A 24,788-nucleotide genomic window follows, 5' to 3' on the forward strand; every position below is an offset into this window, starting at 1 on the left:
AAGCTTTTGCGTCAACAGGTCTGCTCAGATTTCTTAGAAAGGTTAGAAAAAGATCTACTTTGAAAGGGACCAGATTTGAGTCGATGGAAGTGGTAAAGCAAAAAACGGCGGATCTCCTAAAGGCCCAAAGAAGACTGCCAGCACTGCTTCGATCAATGGAAAAAACGTATGGAACGGTGTGCGGCGAGGGGAGGGGAGTATATTGAAGGGGAGCATTCGAGTGTAGAATAATTTTTATAATAAAACCCTTTTTTGTAGCCAGTCTCGTTATTTAATGGCCAGACCTCGTATAAAGGGTGTGTGGCCATTACTTACTTTCTTATTTTAAATCTAACTCCCTGCTTATTATTTATTTTTTAGATTCCTCAGAACTTCTCGATATAATTCATGTGCCATGTCCTGTATCCATCTTTAACTGTTTTGGAAATAGAAAGTGTTTTGACAACTTAATTAACTCAACAAATATTAAAATAAAAATAAACAAACAAAGTTGAACTTCTTCAAAAGCATATTCGGAACCACAAATTAAACTTTGGTGAGAATAAGTGTAGTCACTGCAAGTGGCACGTAATACCGGACAGACTTCACTCCAAATCCTCATAATTGGACAGTTTTGAAACATCTGACACCGATCACATATTTAGGGGTCTGAACATTCTGGAATGATAGCACAAGCTTCATGAGACAACTAATGGCAATTGAAGTATTGTATCCAGTCCTCGTCGTTATCCTCCAAGAATACTACGTAAGGTTTTTTTCTGACTGATATAGTTCAGTTAATGGCTGTTTTTTGTTAGTGTTATTATTTCCTTTGATTTTCCTTTCCGTTTTTTTGTGGCATTTCCACCTTTGGTTTCTTTTCCTTCCTCCTCTATTGCAGTTAGTTTTCATTATGTTTCTTTTCCTTTTTAGCTTGTTTTCCATTCCTCGAGCGTTTTTTTGCAGCATCTGGCAATAGAGACCTTTCGTGGACATTTTGATTAATACCTTAATCGCGAGTAGTCGATGGGGTTGATAGAATTTGAAGATCCGTGGACTTGCTAATATATGGATGACTTGGAAGTGCTTATAATTGTTTCGTGAGTGGAACACAGAGGAGAACTCACGAATTCTCTTTAGGCCAAATTGGAAGTTGATTTAGCTAACCTTTTCGTTGGAATCACTAGTATTCGAGGAAGTTCCTGGTTCTTCTAATCGAATATTGGTCATATTATGTGTTATTGAATCTACCGATTTTTGGTTCTTCCCCAGGAATCAAAGCTGAGGTTTTTATCATGCAACGTACTTTTTGGAATATTTCTTGTTCGTACAGTCCAACAATGATCGGTAAGTACCCTTTTATGTTGGTTTACATTAGTGCTAATTAGGGGCAACTCAGCCTTATAAAAGGTTATCTATCTGATCCACCACTATCAGTTAGCATATTAAACGTCTTCTAATACACATATCCGTTAACAATAAACAAAAATTCCACCTGAAATTAGACGCAACTAATAATGAAGCTCCCAAGCGTTCAACCTATTAAGACAAGGCCAGAGTCAGTGAGAAGTGGCCAGTGCGCTGAACATGAGCCAAACTGCTCTTTCCAACGTTTACCGTCGTTACCAAGAGATTGATGTTCAGTCCAACATGAGCTCAAAGAAACGAGAGGAGTGGCTGTGAGTGGATGGGCAGTGAGAAAAAGACAGCTAACCTTGAACCAAAGAAACCAACTATTGGCCCCAAATTAAGTCCAACCCACCGAGCAGTCCGTCTACGATTTGCTAGAGAAGACGTTAATTGGACTGTCGAACAAAGGGGCTCCGTTCCCTTGTCAGAAGAAAGCAGAGTGTGCCTGCATGGTAGCGATAGAAAAGGACGAGTCTACAGAAGACCTGGAGAAAGATTTGCGCAGTGTTGCATAAAAGAATATTTGGCTTTTGGAGAAGGTTCCTGGATGTACTGTACGGGCATTTCATTAAAAGCAAGGATCGAGAATTTATGGAATGAACCTAAGAGGAAAGTTCGAGCTAGAAATCCTGCACCAGCTACGAAATAGGACCTCAAAACGGCGATCACTGAAGAAAGCGATAGAATAGAACAAGATCGAGTAAAGAAACTTCGATACATGAAAAAGCGATTGGAAGATGTTATGAGGGGGAGAAAACACTAAACATTGATAGTATATACTTTCTTTAGTGGGAATTATAACTATTTTTCACTGTTTAAGACTCCTTTTCGTTTGATATTTTTTCTTTGCCAAAAAAAACTCCATAACAATATAGACTAATCATTATAAAGCCAAAACTAATGGCTGTGAGATGCTAAAATCAGAAAAAGAATGAAGACTATAGATTTTTTGCTAAAGACTTATGATCATGAGTGTGCGACTTGAGTGTATAAATAAAGAAAGCACAAGAAACAGCGGAAGTTAAATAATAGCGTACGCAGACAAGATGTGAATAATTACAAAAATCACAACCAAAAGAGAGAGAAGAAATGGGGATAAAAATAAATGGAAATTAAAAAAACGAATACATGTACGCCAAGTAATTCAAAAAGTTTGGAGAGCAGGCGAAGCTTTGTCAATGCTACAATGGGACTGAAACTGAATCTTTCATTTAGTCATCTGTGCTGGAGCGCTTTTCGCCGGGAAATTCTTTTAGATAGTCTGAACTTTACAGTGGATAGTTCATTAGCTCATATTTTGCACTTTTCACCCCAACATAATAAAAGTAATCGAAGACCTGAACACCGATAATAACATATATATCAGAATGGAAAATAAACTGAGCAGTAGAATATCCGGCATCCGACAAGGAGACAGCCTCAGACCAATCTTGTTCAGCATCATAATGAATGAGATTATAAACGAGGTAAAGCGAGCTGGAAGAGGATACCGCATGGGAAACAACGAAATAAAAATAGTATGCTGATGACGCAGTGTTCATCTCAGAAGACGAAGATAACTTACAAAGGCTACTATAGGCTAGTAGAGGTTTGAACAAATAGCGAAAGCTTTTAAAATGCAAATATCCCCGAAGAAAACCAAATTTTTTACAGTATCCAGAGTACCGAGAAGATGTAAACTCGCAATATACGAGTGTAGAACAAGTGATGTCATTCAAACATCTAGGAGCGAACATAACAAGTAATAGAAATCTAAAGAATGTAGTAATAGCTCAAACAACAAAGGCGTCATTAATATCAGGGTATCTGAGAGATGTAATTTGGTGGAATAAATATATGACTACCAGGAGCAAAGTCAGAATATACAAGACCTGTGTGAGACCAGTAATGACATACGTAATAGAGACCAGAGCAGAGAACACCATAGCTAAGCGGCTTTTATGAACTACTGAAATGCGAACGCTGAGATAAATAGCGGGACACATTATTTGACCAGGGGAGAAATGATGAAATAAGGGAGATATGTCACATCCAGGATGTAGTAAGATGGGCGAGAAATCGGCGAAGGGAATGGAGAGACCACGTGGACAGAATGTCAGATGACAGGTTGGCAAAGATTGCAAAGGAAGAAAAACCGAATACATCCCGGGCACTAGGACGACCACCTACAAGATGGTATGTAAGCTGGTCTTCATCATTCCAGCTGCAGCTAGGCAACCATTGATGTAAACATAGGACTAAGTCCAAACGTAAGATGAAGAAGAAGGAAACATTTTGGGTATGAATGGAAAAGTGGGGTTGAGACATTAGAACACCACGTAGCTTATTCTGTATTGCACACATCTTAGTTTAGTTAGAATAGCACAGTAGGCGACTACATTTATTGATATCCCTTGATGCATAAACTCAAATAACAAAACATGATTACCATAGCTTAGCATGTTATCATTGTTTGCTTATTCTTAACTGTGGATGGTGATGTTTTCTTTGCGAACGTAAGAAATCCAATAAATCGGAACAAATCATTTTTTTTTTCAATTTGTGTACCTCATTATTCAAGCCCACGAATATTTTCATCCATGGTATCGAGCAAATTATCTAGCATCACTGATGATCGACCTGAATGCGATTCATCATAAACAAGAATATTTTAAGTACTTGAAAGCTCTTTTGGCAAAACACTTCGAATTTTTTACTATAAATTTCTGCTGCTGAAACGAAAAAACGATTCACATTACAGAATCGGCGGGTACAATGTAACAATGCCAATGCAAATGTCATCAATAGGGCGTTTTGGATGCGTGTGCGACAAAGTTTGTGCGTCATTCGATACGGACCTGAGTTTTTGAATAACCTATATATTTCTTTATTCGACTTTTAACCTTTTTTAATCACCCTTCATATTAAAAGTTCATTAAGACGTAAATTTTGGGAGATATGATAAGATAATGGTTTTTTAATAGGATATCCTGCATAATTTTAAATATGCCTTCAGTTCAAGGAGAATAGACTAAAGTATCGGCAAATTAACTTCACAAGTAGACTCATTCATTACATTTTGGAAAAGATATATTATTTTTTAGAAAATTTCTGATTATAGTATAAATGTTTATTGTTGAAAAATTTCAAAATACAAAGTATTTAGGACCACCCAATAGTCTAAAATCCCTTTACATAAACAAAGGATGTTTTGTATTTTGGAATTTAGCTAACAGCTGGTATGTATCTTCTCATTGATCACAAAATCAATGTGTACCACTATGTTTAACAAGTTTGGATAAGCAAAGTTCTATTGAATGTAGATTTTGAGTAAGAGCGACTAAATAACTTGATAATTATACGAGGTGTGATCAGAAATATGGAAAATGAATTTTTATAGCAACAATTATTGCTTACGCTGCATATTTTCCAACTAATATGTCACATTATTTTATGTGAGAGATGAATGAAAACAAGTTTGAATACGTTCAGCTCCAATAGCCACAGTTTGCAATATCCATTGTGAAAATGGATCTTAACCAACACAAAGAGCGAACATTAAATTTGATTATGAACTTTTGCAGATCTGGATTTTATTGACAAAATTGATATTGTAGATGAAAGTCATATGTTTATGACAGTGTCAATAAAAAGGTAGACTCTTCCCGCACTACAAATGCTGGGCAAACTTGAGAATCAAGGTGTTGGTGACTGTTTTATTCGATTGTGTGGGCATAACATAATCAGGAGAATTGTAAACTCACTCAATAATTGAATATTTGTCTAGTTTACGTATCCCCCAGAGGAAAAGTAGTCTGCAAGGTTAAATGACACGAAATAAGATTAGTATAAAAATGACATGAAGAAATTATTACTTATCCAAACTGAGAATAGAAGATTATACACATGAGAAAAGAAAGGCCATAAAAACTTCTTTTATGACAATATACAAATTTTAAGATTTTGATTTAGTCAATTAGTTTTCACACAAAAACTGTGAAGGAAGAAGCTTAAAAAATCTAGATAACATAAATAAATAATATTGAAAAAAGATACTCAGTTCCAAATTGGCATGTTTTATACAAAGGATAAATTGAATGTTCATAAGTACTGGAAACGTGCAAATTGTCATATGACTTATTTGATTTTCTGGCTACAACTTAGATGTTATACATCTCTGGATCACTGATGCTAAAGTATATTTAAAATTATTGTGGTAAGAAATACCATACTGTTCTGGTTTTATATTTTATTTTATATATTTTGTCTTGAGTTTGCAATCTTGCAGTGGATTTTTACAACAGATTTAGTAAAGTTACTAAAATTAACATTTTAATAAGGACAATAAAAAAAAACTTTTCGTACGACATACTTTTCAATCATAGCATTAATATAATCATAAGATGTTTTGAAAAAAAATGGTTTCTGTTGCAGGAAGTAAAAAAGCTGGCTGATTATTTCAAAGAAGTTGTCATTTATTTGTATTAGATAAAATAACAAGTGAATAATTTTAAATACCTGGGAGCGGAAATACCAAGTATTGGAAACCTTTTTAACGAAGTAAGAGAACAAACCATGAAAGCGGCTCTAATTTAGGAATGTCTGAATGATACAGTTTGAAAGAACAAATATCTAAAGACTGAAAGTAAAATCAAGATATATAAGACGGCTGTAAGACCTATCATTACATACGCTGCAGAAGTCAGACCAGATATGAGTAGGATGGACACTACAGACGATGTGAACAGTGGAAATAAAAATACTAAGAAGTAAATAAGGAAAAACTCTACACCACAGAAGACAGAGACGAAAATTCTGGAACGAACATATAAAAAGAATTAAATACAGTAGATTTGTTAAGAACGTAGAAATGAACAAACTAGAAGGAAAAAGACCACCTAAACCTCCCGATGGATAGCTACTATTTCTATTACTGCTAACAGGGGATGTCCACGAGGGAAAGTCGCATCCCCACTTATGTAGACTAGTAGGAGACAAACTCTTATGCAGCCTGACTGAAACGACCTAGTCATTCACACAAGAGAGAGCTTTGAGAATTCACTTAATGTCAACCCGAATAAGACCTACTTAATTTCCATCACTAGGATGAAATAACTCCGGAGTGGAGGAAAATGAAAAAGCCAACATGCTCGCAAAAGCGGGGACAGATGAGCCCTTCTGTGATAGCAGCTGAATAATAATAGAAAAAGAAGGTAGATATGGGTAAAACTAATTACTGGAACAACTTACAGGGACTGAGGCAGGCAAAGACTCTCCTGGGAGACATGTAAAGCTCTGCTGAATGTATAAGACTAAGTCAGAACAAGCTACGAATACCAACAGGAATTCTATCGGGGCACTGTCGCCTGAAGTCGCTCAACTAAGCAGATAATGCAGCGGTCGCTTCTGTTGCCTTTATCCACATTCTCTCGAAGTGTAAAATTCTACGGAACTCCAGAACACTGCACTGGGAGCATATGAAATAGAAGATGAAGATCTCTGGCAATTACAGCCATCCCACACTCTAAACTTTTTAAAAGGAGTAGGATTAATGGATCAGATGTAAACACTGGGTTCTCCAGAAAAGTAGCAAGGAAGGGAGCACAATAGGTCCTTTGGGTTGCGGTGTGTATGACACCCAATATCTACAGGGTGTTTCTAAATTTATGCGACAAAATTCAGGAGAAGGTTGTTCGTGGGAGCTCAATATGGGTCTTTTCTATAACAAAATTTTCTCAGCCCATCCGAGATATCACCCTTAAAATGTGGTGACTAAAATTGAGTTTTTATTGTTTTTTCTCTGGAGCTAAGAATGAAAAGTATTTTCAACTAAAACAAGGAGTTTTTTATGTATTATTCCATAAAAGATCATCTTGAAAAAAACTAAGGGTTCACTAATTTTTGTAACTACCTTTTAAGGGTAATACTTTCAATTTTATCGCATGAATTTAAAAACTCCCTGAATATGGTTCTTCTAAAGTTTTTATCTAATTTTTTTGTATCTCGTATGATTAATTTAGTAACTGGGAAATGCCAGATTATTATAGTATTTCCGTAAATGTTTGTTCTATTTTTGGCCAAAAAAATCAAAGTAATACATTTTCAATCTTTTTTGTTTCATTTTGTTTATTTTTTCGGCACGTTAGGGATAAAAATGAAACACAAGTTTAAGAAACAAGACCTCACCACTTTTTTATTGTTAAAAAAAATTACGAAACTTTACAAAGAATGCATGAAGAAAGCCTAACCGAAATTTTTCTTTTAAATTATGAGTTGTTCATTTTTTTATTTACATTTGAAAAAAATCGAGGAATTATGGTTTTTTATTGGCGAAAAAAATATTGAAAATATTAATTACGACCAAAAATAGGGTGAACTCTATTTTCAAATAATAATCTCTATTTTTTCACGACTACGTATTTAAGTAAACATACCTTCGGATTTTTTTGTCTTACATGTTCTATAATTTTATTGAAGTAACGTGAGTAAACCATTTAACTTTGAAAGAGAGTGAAGATCACTGCTGGACTGTGATAAGCTGATAAATTGAATACATTTTATTTGTAAACTAATGGCGTGATAAAAAACTAGTTTTGTTTTGGTATGCTATAATTAGTCACAAATTGAATTAAATAAAACAAACAAGGAACAATCCCATTTTAGAAATTTCTTTGGAAAATTTTACCCAAAATGTGTAGGAATTTTTAATGCAATACAATTTAGTAAATTAACTAAACAAACTAATTCGCTTCAATTTAAGAAAATCACAGAACATTTTATAAAATTTATTAAGCTGTACTAGAAAATTTGATTAGCAATTATACTAATTTTGTAATTTCAGTCACAGATTTATCATAAGGATACTTTACTATACAGTGTTCCAAATAAACTATACAATTCACTTGAACTTGGTTTAAGCTACTTTTAAAATATATTTTTTTAATTTACTATACAATAAACGAACGTTAGAAAAAAAAAGGGTTGAAAGTAACACAATCCAAAATTCACAAAAGCATCAAAAACGAAGAAGCGGTGAAAGATACCGTTTCCTACTCTGTGAAGGATAGCAACGCAGCTGCAGCAAAGCTCGTGAAAGTGTCTATTCTTTGGCGTTCTTTGAGACTCAGTAGGTATGAACAATCTTTAGTAGAAGAGGCACTAGCGGAAGAGATGTTTTCTGGAGGACAGGCTTCCATTTTCGTCGATTATGAAGCTCCACAGTCAGCAGCGTGATACCGACTTGAGATGCCACAGTTCAACAGCTGGAAGGTAATTGATCTAATAACGGGATAAGGCATATCAAAAATATACATTACCACCTTCTTTCTTACCAGGAGCAGAAACGTGGAGGACGAATATAATGAGCTGATTCTGGAGGTGAAGATAAATAAACTATCTTACCATCCAGACCTACAGGTTTAGGAAAATACCAGTACACGGCCTCAAGATAAAGGATCTCCAGGACGTTATATCTGGGAGCATCTCAAAAAGAAGATAAAAATATCTGGCAGCTAGAGCCATCCTGAAAGGAGTGTGATCAATGAACAGCTGTAAAAACTGAGCATATCAAGTGTAGACGAAAGAAAAATGGACACAATCGATCTTCTGGGTCGCACTGATACCCTGATATACACCCATGCATACATACATCCTAGTTTGAAGGTTTAAGGATGTTGTAAATGATTGGTAGGATTTATTGGTTTGGTGGCAACTTTAGGAAGTTAAGAGGATCCAGTTTCCACTCTATCAATCTGAAAAACCAAGTGGAAAAAATTGAGGTAATGCAGGCAATAGTTGACAAATAGTTGACACAATGAAGACTTTATAAAGTTCGGTGCTGTTAAAGATGAAAAACGTTTAGTATTTTACTAACAACCAAGAAATTTAATGAGATAATAAAATACACACTCAATTTCAGAACAAATTCAATTTTAATTATTACCAATAACTTAAAATGTACATTTCAAAATCATGTGAGGACATAAAAACTCCGTCTTTTTATGACCTGGAATATGGAATATCGAAACGACCACAGCAGACGAAAAGTTTGTACAAATGAAAAATATTCGCCTTCAAAACTATTCGATTTTTAAAACTAAAATTAGTACGTAAAAATGCGTTTTTTGTAGATGTCGACGAAAAAGGTATTTTCAGTAGAAAAACGTTTTTGAAAGATGGTTTCTGGCCTTAATTATGGAACTATTTATTTGGTTCGGTACCACGATACGATACTATACACATACAAAAATAGTATATTGTAGAACAAATGATAAAAATCATAATTTCTATCGATGCAGAATTTTATAGAAACGACTTAAAACGACAGCAGCAAATCAAATAGGGGAGAAATCTCATGTGTAGTACACTGTACTTTTTCGACGGTTGCGTTGTTTTTATGTGTTCAAAACGAGGTTCGGAATTAAAATGCATAATATATTAACTCATTTTTATATTTCACTCAACATTCTGATTAATAGTTATATTTGAACAATTTTAGAAAGTAAATTTGAGGGTACGGCAGTGCCCAAGCCAAGTCGAGCAAAATATAGCGGCACGGCTGTACCATCCTTTTCTTGAAAGAGTTTAGGCCATTTTCGACCCCCTATAATTTAGTTATAGACCAAACTAGAATCCCGTATTTCTAGTAACCAAGCAAGCATTGTATAAACACGGTATATTTCAAATTTAATTCAATTTGAACCAGTAGTTTAAGAATTATAATTAGTCAAAATTCTTAATTTCGTCACTCACGGACAGACCGATCATCAGAACTCTAAGGCACTTCTAGTAGACATAGAAAGCTCAAATTTTGAATACAACAAGTACTTAATGTGTAAATCACAAAAAAATTCAAATATTTTGCAATTTCACTCTAATAGATGTAGAGTAGTGCGAGAGAGACAGATAGCGAAATCAATGAGTGCGAGACGTAGGGTCTCATGACGCCACAGGAGGTCTATTACATCCACTCAGTCCAGTTTTATAGAAATAAATTTGTAATCCGATATGATATGATATATAAAAAAAAATGATTAAATGTTAATGGTTCTATCGGTATAGTGCAAAAAGTAAAGGTTGATCCGGAACATACAAAAATAATTAATAAAATATATATTAATCACATTTAATAAAGAAAATGTTTACAAGCTTGGTCCGGTCAAAACTAAATTTTAAATTATTAATAGAGTTTATGTTTATCGCGAGTAGTTTCCAATATACACTAAAGTAATAAATTACACTAAAGTGCAAGTACACTAAATAAGTCGCAATAATGCGCTGTTGGATATCGGTTCTGCACTTTGCTAAGACCTTTGGTTAGGTTAGGTTAGGGTCCAAAGGCTAAAACACCAAATTTGTAAAACAGTGGTATAAATGAAATTAGCTGTGGTGATTGTGACGAGAAGTAAATTGGGCAGACTAAGAGATCCGTTATTGTCTGGGTTAAAGAGCACAAACCACGTGTAAAATATGGACGGACCGGAAAATCAGGTATTGCCTCACGCTACCAGTCAAAATCATTATATAAATATTAATAACGTAAAATTGTTAAAAAATGTATTCAAAATAAATTGTTGGATGCATTTGAAAGCATTGAATTTGCTAAATGTAAGAGTAGCTTAAATAGGGACAAAGGGCCATTAGCTCACAGCCCACTCTATAGTTTAGTGTCAATGAAAGTGAAGATTTTCCGCTGGAATTAATTTTAGTATAAAACAGGTAAGTCAAGTAATTAGATTTTAGTTTACCTTCAGTCTCTGAAGACGATAACTTGATTATCGAAACTAGCGTTAAGCAGAGTAATCGTCAGTGTTGGTGTAGTGCTAGTGTAAACAGTGGATTCAGTATGAATATCGCCAACGGTTTCAGAAATTCCAGCTTAGTTCTGTCTTATGTTATTACGTAATTAGCTTATCTAAGAACATCTTGTAGTGACCAAATTAATATTAAAAATCTCTTATGTTCAAATAAAATAGATTGACGTAGCCATCGCATAAAATAACAAAACCAACTTTTGCAGCTCCGCCCATATACCAAGTTTAATATCTGTGGAATTAGGTATAGTGCCTTAAAGTGGGGCCAAAAATTTCCATTTAGCTTGAAAATACCATAATTGGTACACTGTATGAGACTGTTAAGGGCATTAAGTAATGGTGAGAAAAACAGAGAGATTTTCTGTGTTTAAATTTGGTAGGATAAGGAGGATTTTTAAGTTGGAGTAAGCCCTGATATAGAAATTGCTCCTTTGCAGGGTTGGGGTTGTGGTGGTTTTTTATTTGCTTATTTTAAATTTAAAAGGGGGCGGCCGGATACAGCTGCGGCTGCGTTATTCACTATCGTTGGCCATTTGGCTGAAGAGCCGGTTCACCTGGTTGCAGAAAACCTGCAACATCGACGATTCACGAAGAGTGTGTAGGGTGGGAGTTTATCTGAATGATATGGAGGAATTATCAAGGAAGTTTCGGTAGCATAAAATGTTTATCTGTCAGTTGATTTGAAAAATCAAGGATAATTTAATTCTTAGCCTTTTTCTACTTTCGTAATTTTTCATGAAACTTTGTCATTTTCTGGGAAATGTCGAATTACCAACGACATGTTTTAAACAATGTTATTTAAAAAGTTACAAAAAAAGTCGTCTATGAATTTATACATGAAATTTGCAAACGTACACTACAGGTCAAAACTTTTTATCCACCCCATATACCTTTCATTAAATTTCAAAATAATTCAGTTTAGTAAATTTTTCTTTTTTCGAAACGGTGTCTTACTAATCCATAATAATTGTGTCCGTTATTTGTTTACTTTATTCAAGCGCAGGAATTATCGGTTGAAACGTTTTCTTAGTCTACGCAGTCAGTTAAAAATACTTCGACGTACCGTGGACTATAACGTGAAAAAATGTTAAAAAATTAGGATCCACCAGGAGCTTTGGCGATAGAAAAACCACCGATGACGTATTTTATTGATCACTAAACGTGATCGACGGCCCCAGAGGTAGCAGCTCAGATCAATGAATCTAGGGATCTGAGTACTTCTACAAGGAAAAGGATATTGAGAGAAGCTGGCTTTTTTGGAAGGGTAGCAGTGGAGGAACCCCTTTTAAGATGAGTTTTTGAGTTTTTTGAGCCTAATAAAAGAGTGGTCGTGCGCAGGTCAAAGAAAGAGCAGATGTTACATCCATGTGTAATCCCAACTGTAAAACATGACGGACGTTCGGTGATAGTTAGGGGGTATTTTGGAGGAAGGGCAACTGGAGACCTGGTAGAAAATGAAGGGATTTTGAAGTTAGAAGGCTATAAAAAATAATAAAGGAAAACATAGTACCATCTGTCCAGTGTCTGATAGACAGAAAAATCATCTTCCAGCAATGCAACGATCCCAAGCATTCCTCGAATCGGTGCAAATAGTATTTGAAAGAACTGGAAAAGAAGAATATGCTGAAAGTAATGATTTGTCCATCAGAGTCACCCGATCTCAAACCAATTGAGTTGTGGGACAAATTAGAGAGGGAAGTCAGAAATCAGTGTCCTACTTCTACTTCACATCTTTGGAATATCCTGAAAAACGAATTAAACCAAATAGAAGACGATTATTTGTCGAAGGTGTGACAGAGTATGCCAAAATAAGGCACTGAAATAATAAAAGCGAAAAGTGGTTATATCGATGGATAAAAAATTTTAATGTAGTTTTATTATTACTATATTCTTATTTATAAAATATGCTTTTTAAAAAATAAGTATCAAAATCGATGTATTGTTTTTATTTGATGTGTATCACGCAAACTATAGGGTGGGCAGAAACTTTTGACCCGAAATGGAGAATAAAGGAAATAGAAGACCAACTAAGTGTATAATTTTCAGTAACGGAAAAATAATTCGGATGACCCGGAATAGGGATCGAGCCCAGATCTATTGGTTTCGCGCTAGAAGCTTTAGTGCCGGTAAAATAGGATTAAACCCGAAATAAAATTGGGCGCATCTGATTATCTTGATTTTCAGAGGTTTTCGGTTACTGAATAAGCCTAGCAAATCTTAACAAAATTACGGGCATGGGTTTTCGAAATTTTGGAACTCAAAAAAATTTTGAAACGCGAATAACTCGAAAACTAAGAGGAATTCGAAAAAAACTGTACGAACAAAAAATGTAGAGCAAAAAATTTTCTACAAAAAAGATTATTTGTTCGTTGGATCCACTATTTCTGAGTAGATTTCCCGGAGCATCCGCTCGAGAATTCCCGCTAGTGCGAATTCAAGCCAATTTAAGTTCCAGGCGCACATGGAAACTGTTTTAACTTTAGAAAAACGATTTCGTTGCAAATGCATCATGATGGTTAAGGTCTGTATTTTCTACTCAGGTAAGCTAGCATAATTTTCGACTCAAGAAATTTTCTAAAATCTTACGAGATGAAGAGGTAGATTGGCCACATAAGCACTTGAAATTTCAATGGATATAATTCATCACTCGTCATGTAAACAAGCAAAAAGCCAACGAGAAAATTGTCGTTTGTGTTCAATCAATATTTTCATGTACATAACACACATGAACTACTACTTGGTATCTAATGAACTAACTTTGAACGCGATCATGATCACTATCTTCAATTTCGATTGATTATTATTTCAATTTCACAGACTTCTTTATAGTTTCTCTTTCACAAAAATGTGAGTATTCCTTTCGTGCTTTACAGTTTTGGCACTTTTTTTCGAATTCCTCATAGTTTTCGAGGTATTCGCGTTTCAATTTTTATTTTGAGTTTCAAGTCCCAAATTTTCAGAAATCCGTGCCCGTAAATTTGTTAAGAGTTGCTAGACTTATTCAGTAACCGAAAACCTCTAGAAAATCTAGAAAATCAAAACCGCCCAATTCAATTTGAGGTTTTAGCTTAAAATCACCTAATTTGCCTGTACTACTTAACTAGTTACGATACACATTAAAAGCATTTATATTTATTACCTACATACGAGACCCACCGAGAAATACTACCATCCATTTCGAGCTTATTCCGAAAATGGAAAGAAAGGAATAATGGAAAGGGAAGTCCTACCCATTGAATAATTTTCAGTAATCTTAAACAACATTGGGACAGTCCCTGAACTGAGAATCAGACTCAGATCTGTTGGTTACAAAACGCGAAGTTAGTTTCAAAATGTTACTGAAAACATCAAATGCTTTTCTTAATAGTAACAATATGTCAAAAATTGTTTCTCACTTTTTATTTTGATTATTTATTGCTAAAAGCGTGATTTCTATTTTTTCAACTATTGATTTATTTCAATTTTTGAAGTAGTTTTCATTTGTGCTTTGATAAGAATCGGAATTTCCATTAGTTTAACAAGCCATAAATACCTATCCATTTAAAAATAATATGGTTACTAACAGTATTGACGATTTTAATAATACTTCGTCAGCGATATTGAAAAAAGCTGCAAACGTAACTTTAGATTTTCTTCCGGAAATTTCCAGAAAAGGTATCGATTGGTATACCAAAAAATGTGAGCGGCGACGAAATACAGAAATTGAATCCATTTCCGAAAGTGTAGTTTTGGTATATTTGAATACACCTACACTTGGTTATAATATTTGACGTTGAGAATTACTATCAATATAAAATATAATATCCCTGTATGCACCTATCAAAAATTACTATACTTATTTATACTTAGAAAGACTGTCCTGCAGTTACGTGAACAAAAAAATCGATAATAAAACTAAGCTCCAGATAGGAAATATCAACTAATAAAGGTATATTTATTTAGGAAGAATCGTTTGAAATCTTCTTAGCTTGTACAATACAATTGTACAACAAACTTGTATAATAGAATATTTTCTCAACAGTGAGAAAAGTACTTTCCCTTTTTGTTGCAAAATATACTATTTCCTCCATATGAATATATGGATATAATATTTTTGAAGACTGTTATTCTTTTTGCGAAAAAAAGCCGTAAAAACTGGGCTAAAAGAAATATATGTTTTAGTACATGCAAATTAGGCGATTTTGAGCTAAAACCTTAAATTAAAATGGGCCGATTTGATTTTCTAGATTCTGGGAGGTTTTGGAATACTGGATAAGTCTTAGCTCTTAACAAAATTACAGGCACAGATGTTTGAAGTTTTGGGACTTGAAACTCAAAAAAATTTGAAACGCGAATAACTTGATGAGGAATTCGAAAAAAACTGCCGTAACAAAAAATGTAGAGTACAAAATTCTCCACAAAAAATATCCCAGGTATTTGTTCCTAACCTCAAAAATTTCACCTTAAAATGGGTTTATAGACTCAAAAATAGTTTGCATCGCGAATAGCTCGAAAACTACGAGGAATTCGAAAAAAAGTACTAGAGCAAAAAATGTACAGCACAAAATTCTCTACAGATTGTTTTTGAAGCATTTTTTCCTAACCTCAATATTTTCACCGTAAAATGAGTTCATGTACTCAAAAACATTTTGAATTGCAGATAACTCGAAAACTATGAGGATTTCGACACAAACTGCAGGGACAAAAATAATGGGCTAAAGAGTAGTTTCTATGTGCGCCTGGAACGTAAATTGGCTCGAAATCGCACTGGTGGAAATTCGCAAGCGGAAGCTCAGGCTTTCGTGATCAAGGAAGATTTACTCAGAAATAGTGGCTCCAACAAAAGAATAGCTGCAGATTTAATCGGACGGTTTTTTTCTAATTCCTCTCTGTTTGCGAGTTATTCGCGTTTCAAGTTCCAAAATTTCAAAAACCCGTACCCGTGCGAAGATTTGCTGGGTTTATTTAGTAACCGAAAACTTCTGAGAATGTAGAAAATCAAAAGCGCCCAATTTAATTTCGTGTTCAATCCTATTTTACCTGTACTATTTATTATTTAACATTTGAAAGAAATAGTTATTTATGCAACAAGTGCAAAAACTAAGTGTTTATTGCACGCGACGTGAATGTGTCTAACGAGGCCGAGTTTGACAACATGTCGAGTGCAATAAATACTTTTTGCACGAGTTGCACACAAAACTTTTTCAACGTTCATGAAAAAAAATGTTTTATTTACGCGTAGAAAAATAAAAACCGTAATTTAAAAGCAAAATATTTAATAATTAATTAACACTTTCGGTTAACATTGAAAACGTTGGGAACTAGTAATTAAGAATAATTTAACTTACAACATTATTTGTACCATTAATATTGAAAGCAAATGTACAATTTTTGTAATTTTCAATAGGTATTAATATTTCTTAGTGAATTATTTTTTAATTCTACTTCTTGATTCGTGACTTCTCTAAATGTACTAATACTTCGTATCTGTACATTATCATTTTCTTCAGCTTGAAATATTTGTTTTCCCACATTGAGTTTGTTTGCAAGTGATTGCTCTACGTATCCTTTCCCAAATTCAGATATTTTGCAATTTCATATTGGATTTTAGCAAACGTGTTTACACCAATAGCTTGTACACTGCACATTTCATTTTGGTAATTGATGAAAAAATGTTTATGTGGAATATGACTGGGATGTAATTCCGTGTATTTACGGTATATAGCGATTAAATTTAATTGTTTTTAACCTCACATCTATGACGTTCCTTGTCAGTTTTTGAACGTGGCACTTTTACAATTTAAAATGTCTTACAAAAGTTAAACAATAATTACTGACTGGGAATTCGGAGCTTCTTTTAGAAATTGATAGATGTGTCCCCTATTAAATACTTTTGACTTTTTTTATTTCTGCTTCATAAACGCCATTAGTTTTTTAGTAATTTCTAATATTAATATCTTCTTTTGTAGAAAGACAAGTTCTCAACATGATTATCAGACTAAAGCGATGAGGATTTAATATATTTCAATCTTTTGGAAAAATAAGCAAGATGCACATTTTCTGTAAGATTCACAACTTTTTTATCGAAGCACCGCTCTTTAAAAAGATTATAACGATTTTCATAGTTTTCTTGATTTACTAGGTAACAAGTTTAATGGGGCTATTTTACTAACTTCTGGTAGGATCCCAACAAATTCTTCTTGATCACTATCATCGATTTTTCCAATAATATTGCTCATTTTGAAACTGTGTTTTAACTAAAAAATTAATTTTTGACTGACATTTCTAGAGCTGCAGAGTTGCATTATCCAATTAATAGTAATCGCGTATATTTGAGGCATTTATGTTTTGTTTATAAATTGTAATCATATGGCAGTTTAGAAAAAAATGCAGTGGCCGCCAAACAGTCGATCGCGAGCCACCGGTGACTCGAGGGACAATTTTGAGTAGCTCGCGGTGACGCTCAGCGGGTTGAGTGTCTGGGATCACTGCAGCCGATTAGTCATTGCCGGAGGAAATACTTGATGGCCAAAAAGAGTTCTACTCCTCTAATTGAAATGAACATTTAAACTTTTTTTGTTACACTTCCTATATATTTTGATTAATACTGGAAATAAATGTTCGTTTGTAATAAACTGGTTTAAATTCCACTTTGTGTACTTTCTTTGGTCCAATATTCCTAGGTAGCTCACTAAAAGGTTTATAAATACTAAGATTGGTCACTAACTCAAAAGTTTGGCGACCACTGTACTAGTTCAATAAAGTTGTGTTTATTGCTTGAGCATAGACAAAATTATTAATAACTTCAATTTCTACATGTCTTTCCAAGCTAAATGTATAATATATTCTAATTTCTATTATTTCAATTATCTCTATCCCATTCTGATTCATTTAACATTTTTAATCAAACCTCGTCCACCATCTTATCCACTTTTTCGAATAATTTCAACGGTATTAAATTCTATCGAATATGTATATCCATATTTGTACAGGTGTGGGCGTAAAATAATGATTACTGCTTCAAAACGTGAAACAAATATGTGGTTGGAAACATTGATATTGAGCGAATAAAGAAACAAAACTGGTGAAATATTGTACCGAATACTGACATCGTAACCTTAATACATTCCAAATAACTTCAGTCAAAATTAAAGTTTACTTTTCAAAATCGTGAAATGTCATGTGATTGCAATAAGTGATATGACTTTAAAATGTGATTTGATTATCTGTGATGATTTTTTACGCTAAATAAATGATGCAACAAATTAAAAATAATCTAAGCCGTAAAAAATTCACATCGTAACGTATGAAATATGAATAGGGGGATTTAAAAAAAAGCCGTTAACGCAATAATCTTTAGTCTCTAATAATGTTGGGTAACAGTAAAAATTTAAGCAGTTATTTGCAACAATACTTCAATAAGAAAAATTATAACGTCTGCAGAAAATATGCATTGTCAATCATTTTCACTTAAAAACGGGCCTTAATTACTAAATTTAAATTTCGTTTAAATATAAAAACAATTAGTTCTGTACCACTTAAAGTATGTGGATATTATTTGTTTACATATATAAATAAATATTAGTACGGTATTTAACTTCAGAGTAATGTACTAGTTAAGTAGATAAGCACACTCGCCTTCCTTTATACAAATCTGAATTGGGTTGGTACGTACTTCGTCAAACAAAGAAACATCTGTTAATTTGTTAGTAACAATTGAAATTCTAAATTATATAGAAAGATTCATTTTAATATTGACCTGTACGTCTGTTGTTGTTAAAAATAAATTAATATTTATCAGAAAAAATAAGAAAATTAAATTATAAAGGAGTGGCAAGGTGTTTGAAACTTGACAACGTTGTTGATCACGTCGATACACATACAACGTGTCATATCATAATAACGGCAAATCTATATTTTGTTTTCATGTTTGTCGTATATAAGTAATCACGAGATTTAAAACATTTTAAAAATATATATCCATATGTACAGGTGATAAGAGCATCTTGAAAGATATATACTATCTCTACAATAAACAAAAGAATGAAGCTTGGAGAGAGCAAGGAGTTGCGGACTTCGACCAATAGCATTAGCGCACATGCTAACGTCACGCGGAATCAGCCCGGGCAATGCCCCGCGAAGAAAACACCCTATTTTTCTACAATTAAATAATAACGTACTCTAGATGACAACTAGACGAAACAAATAATAGATTTTATAATTTAATAACTTACCTCCTAATGTAAATGAGGTTTGCTCCGGAATAATGAGAGATTGTCACTATTCACTTGTTTACAATTTTACAAAAAACAATAATTTAGAAAAGAAATTAGAAATACACAAGTAAATTTTATTAGAATCAGTGTTTTATTTAAAAGTATGTCGTGTCCTCTCTCAACACTTTCTAGTTTCTACGGGAAGAGCATCACGTGCACTGGCTGCTTTATCGACCAATAGGTGCGCGAGGATCACCGTCGTGTGTTTTTCAGGGTTACACAAGAGTTTGTTTAACTTGAAATGGTATTTGAAAGTACCTACACACGACGGTGACCAAAGTTTAGGAACTCAAACGAATTTATTATCCTAAAAAACCATCACAAAACACACTCTACCCTCGGTAACTCTGAAAACAATGAATTGAAATTTTATTTATGTGGATCGAGGTGACAAGCGTACAATCTGTTGTGTGGGTTTAGCGTATTTGGGGAGCTATTCGAGAGAAAAGTAGCTGAGTGATAATCGAATATTTGTCGATGCCGACGGTGGAATAGTAATCGGTACGGTACAGCTCAGGATCAGCGAATAAGTGTGTAAATAAATGTGTAAATAAATGTAAATTGGAATATAATTGACACTAACATTAATTTTTTATCCTAGTCTTATTTTTTTATGACGCTATTGCTGAGTTTAATACTTTCATATTAACATTCCCAGCTGCTCACGTTGTTGCTTGATTTTTTATGACAGAAATAAATTCTATAGTCAAATTAAAACCTAATAAAGTACCAGTTATAAATGTTTTCGAAATAGTTTTCATAAGTAGTTGTTTCTCTTTTCGTATTTAAACAATATATTGTGTTATTCTCTATAATTGATAATGTTGTTGGTTAGATGTTTTTAGGTTCCTTTTATTTTTATGTATTGTAAGATTTTTGCCTAGTTTCCTAATTGGTTTACCATAAAGAGAGGTTAATAACGTAATCAAAAACGATAAAACAAACATCGTTCACTAATCATTTATATAAATTGTAAAAAGTTCTTATGCAGGACATCCTGTATATGGAACAAGACACTTTTATTAGCTTTACACTTCATTATAATGAATCAGTTTATCTGAAACTCTAGAAAATATACAGGGTGTTTTTAAATTCATATAACAAACTTCAGATGGTTATTGCTCGAATGAAATTAATTTATAACAAAATTTCCACTCATTTTATTAAAAAAATTATAAATTATAGTGCTTATATTTTTTCTCTGCAGCTATTGGTTTTGGAAAAACAAATATTTTTAAACGAAACAAGGATTTTAAGTTATAATTTAATTAAATAAAATTCATCTTAAAGAAAGTTTTGATGTGAAATGAAGGGCTGCTAATTTCACCCCCGTATAATGTAACAGGAGTGTTAAAAAAATACCCGTGGTTAATCCTTTGTGAGTGCACGAAAATAACATAAGTTTCTAGCATTACTGAAATTTTATAAGAAAAAATAAAAACTCAATTCTAGTCACCACCAAGGTTTATATCTCGGGAAAGGGGCTGAGTAAATTTTGTTATAGAAAAGATCCATCTTATTTTCATACCAGTAATCACCTCCTGAATTTTGTGGCATGAATTTAGAAACACTCTATATGTCGTTGTCGTGTGTAGATTTCAAATTTAAATATTAAATTCAAAAGTACGTCTCTGGCTTACAACGTAAACATCAGTCGTTTGCGACAAAATAAAATCGAAGAGCTATTCGAATGTTTTTGGCAGTGCATTTGTAGTCAATGATGGAGGGGGTAGCCACCGCGTGCCCCAAACTAGTGTGTGGTGCGTAGTAAATGTGCGCATTTGAAAATCGCACGTAACTAAACTGACAGGGTTGTCGAGTTGTCGTTAAAAGAAGTAAAAAATACTGTTTTACACTAAAACCACCTGCAGTGTCCTATGGTGATAATTTCTCTTCGTTCTGTAACAGCATAAAGCTTGTGCATCATTGAACGCACGTACATGTTGGGATGTGGGATTATTTAACAAAGTGAAGGAATATAAAACGTATTAACATACGTTTAAAAATTCAAAATGTCTACAAGAAATAAATCTGTTATATACAGTGTGTTGCGTTAATGTGATAACTCTATATATTTATTAAATTGCAATTTTTGTCTAGAAATTTGGGTTCAATTTTATAATTTTGAATTACTGAATGTCAATTAGTTTCTAATTATGATTCAGTCAGAGACTTTTAGTTTAAATGCTACTCTATGTTTCTTGTATTCATATATCATAACGCTCAATATATTTGAAAATGTTGGTTTTAATTTCGACATAAATATTATTACACGTGTTATATACAGTGTGTAGCGTTAATGTGATAAAACTATACATAATATGTCCGTAAATCAATACCAAAACTTATTTATGAAAACACAAATTTTATCTATATCTATAGAAATTTGAGTTCGATTTCATAATTTTGAACTGTTGAAGGTCAATTCGTTTCGAGTTATGATGTCATAGACTTTAATTTTAAATACTGCTCTCTAAGTAAGTACACTTTAAACGTGGTTATAGTTCAGTTCGTTAAGTTTTAAATTAATATTTTAAACTGTATGATAGGATTTTTATTTTTATTGGTTGATTGGAATGGAACATAAAATCTTATTATTAGTATTATTAAAATATTTAATCAAAAATTGATTTTGGTAATACATGATGAATTCAAATAATTCTGTTGTAATTTCTGGACTAAAGTATTTATATGTATTATCACCGAATATCAACGTATTCGGTGGTAGCTTCGAATTGGTTTATCATCTACACCAAATTTTTGTGTTAACGGAACCTATACAAAATATGTTCTATTTTATGCAACTTTCAATGAAAAGATTACAAACAAAAACTATTATAAATGATGAAAACAGTACTTTTAATTGGAAAAATGGAAACTTGTTATTGTTTTATCGGTTTTACGACCGGCCACTGGCCCCAATACAATATCACCAATCGTACTGAAGTAATGTGAAGCTGAACTAACAAATCCACTATGCAAACTCTTTTCTCCATCACAAAAATGAGGTCTCTTTCCTGCAGTTTGGAAATTTGTTCAGGCTCAACCCATACAAAAAAAAATTTAAAATACGGTTACCAACAACCAACCAGCAAATCTTGAGATATCTTGAGTCGTCAGCTACCAATAATACGGCTTTCGTAAACATAGATCAACCGGAAATCTGCTGCCCTCTCTCATCAATGTGTGGACTGAAGCTATAGAGAAATACGGAGAATCCCGAGCAATCGCACTGGACATATTGAAGACTTTTGACACAGTTTGGCATGCCAGCCTTCTAAATAGGTTAATAGCGTCGTCCTCATTTATCGACTGGTTTAGTACTATTCTCAAATACCGATCCATCCAGGTCGTTGCTATCGATGCAAATACCTCAAAAAGGTTTGAAGTCAACTTTGGTGTTCTCCCGGGAATGCGTCTTGTCACCTACTCTCTTTCTCCTGTACACCAACGATTTAATCGACAAAACTGCAAACCCGATTTCTACCTTCGCCGACGATAACATATTGATGTCTTCGTTCAAATCAACTGTCCCAATAAACTCGGCTAACACCCAAATCCGTAAACACCAACAAGAAAACATTCTGGAGTGGGGTGGAAGCAATCTGATTAACTTCAATGTAGCAAAGAACCAGGCTGCTGTTTTCCCAAAGAAGACTGGCACTGCGACTCAAAATTTGGTTCTGTCTGGATATAAAATATCACCAGCACCGCAAATTCGCCTGTTGGGTGTTGAGGTTGAGAGCAATATGTCCTAGCATACTCAAATGGCCCAATTAGCTTAGGCAGCTTCACAAAAACTTGGAGTGCTCTTCAAGACCAAAAAGCTATAAACTTCGCAATAGCTTTTAATCCTCTACAAGGCTCAGATTCATCCATCTTTGGAGTACTACTCGCACATTTGGAGCTTGGCTCCCAGCATACCTTGAAGTACCTTAGAAGTAAGTTCGCCGACCTAACTCTCTTCTACCGATAGTACCACCGTAGGTGCTGTTGCGAGCTGACCAACATCATACCACCTAGAGCAGTATTTGCAACATCTATTCGTCGGACAGCCTTGGCTCATTAACACCGAATTCGTTTGCATACTCCCAAACAGTCAATTTATCGGAATTACTTTCATTGGAGAACTGCATGCCTCAGGAATCAACTAGCAAGGCACGTCTTTCCCAAACACTACAGAATACAGTAATTTAAGATTAATATCCGCTACACGGCAGACACTATTCGAATTACTCGAGTGCAATAAGGTTTATCTTTTTTTGCTTCCTTCATACCTAGAAAAAAACTGTGTGTTGGGTGTTTAATCAAAAGGATAAGTTCGCAGTCCCAGAATATTATTTTTGGTGCTTTTCGTGACATTTACTTTTTTTTAAATTTCAATAGAAGACCATAGTTTCTTACACTTTCTCAGTTCTCGCGGTAAAGCTCTAAGAATCGCTCACATTTTACTTGATACTGCTTTTGCACTGCAACGAAATTTAAATGTTCGTGTAGGATCTCTCGAGTACTTGTTTTGGAAATGCAGGTCTGTGCTGCAGTTTTTTTATTTTTAGAAGCCGGTCACTCAAAACAATTTCTAACACTAATTTAATGTTTTCTGGAATAGCTACCGTCTCCACAATCCTTCTTAAGTAAAAATTGTATAACAGCGTGAAAGTCAATTTGAGACATTGTTCAAAATAATTTGAATGAGTGGTCATTGCAGCTCTACAATAGTAAAATGGATTGAGGCAGCAAGTTGAAACTTTTTGTAAAGCTTGTTGAGACTTGTCACTGACGCGTCTATAAAGTTTTTTTGCGACTTTACTCTATTTATTATACGAGGCCTAGAACTTACGAACCGCACTACGTACTATTCACCAAATTCAGCTGACTCTATAGTTTATGTAATAGATGCTAGTCAAGTAATGTGTAGTGCACCAAAGTTTGAAATATGATAAAAACCTACTGCTGGAATAATTCTTAGACACATTTCCATTATGACTTTATATTCTTAACCAATTAGCAGAATCTAACTGTGCTATAATATTGATCCTAACAATGCGTATTCTATGCAATTATAAATAAGACTTTTGAGTTATCGTGTCTTCTCTTATCCTCAAATTCTAGTGATCTATATTGCCTACCCTTATTGCCCATCAAGCTTTATCGCCACCAGAAAATAAGAAGGGGAAATAATACTGAAACACTGTTTATACTGCCAGTACACCAACACTCACTCGCTTCGATAACCAAGTTATCGTCTTCATAGACTGAAGGTGAACTGAAAGCTATTAACTTGACTTACCTATTTTATACTAAATTTTATCACCAACGAACCTTCTGCCTTGAAAAATAATTCTAGTGGGAA

General features: G+C 33.8%; 1 protein-coding gene across 1 annotated transcript in view; it reads right to left on the reverse strand.

Annotated features, from left to right (window-relative positions):
* LOC130903434 (max-binding protein MNT-like) overlaps positions 1-19,862 on the reverse strand; it is a 61,983-nt gene extending 42,121 nt beyond the window's left edge. Inside the window, exon 1 of the mRNA XM_057815527.1 lies at positions 19,394-19,862. The gene's annotated coding sequence lies outside the window, so the exon portion shown is untranslated. The remainder of the gene's footprint in view (positions 1-19,393) is intronic.
* Between the last annotated feature and the right edge of the window lie 4,926 nt (positions 19,863-24,788).

This window comes from Diorhabda carinulata, chromosome 2 (genome assembly GCF_026250575.1).
Source record: "Diorhabda carinulata isolate Delta chromosome 2, icDioCari1.1, whole genome shotgun sequence".
NCBI lineage: Eukaryota > Metazoa > Arthropoda > Insecta > Coleoptera > Chrysomelidae > Diorhabda > Diorhabda carinulata.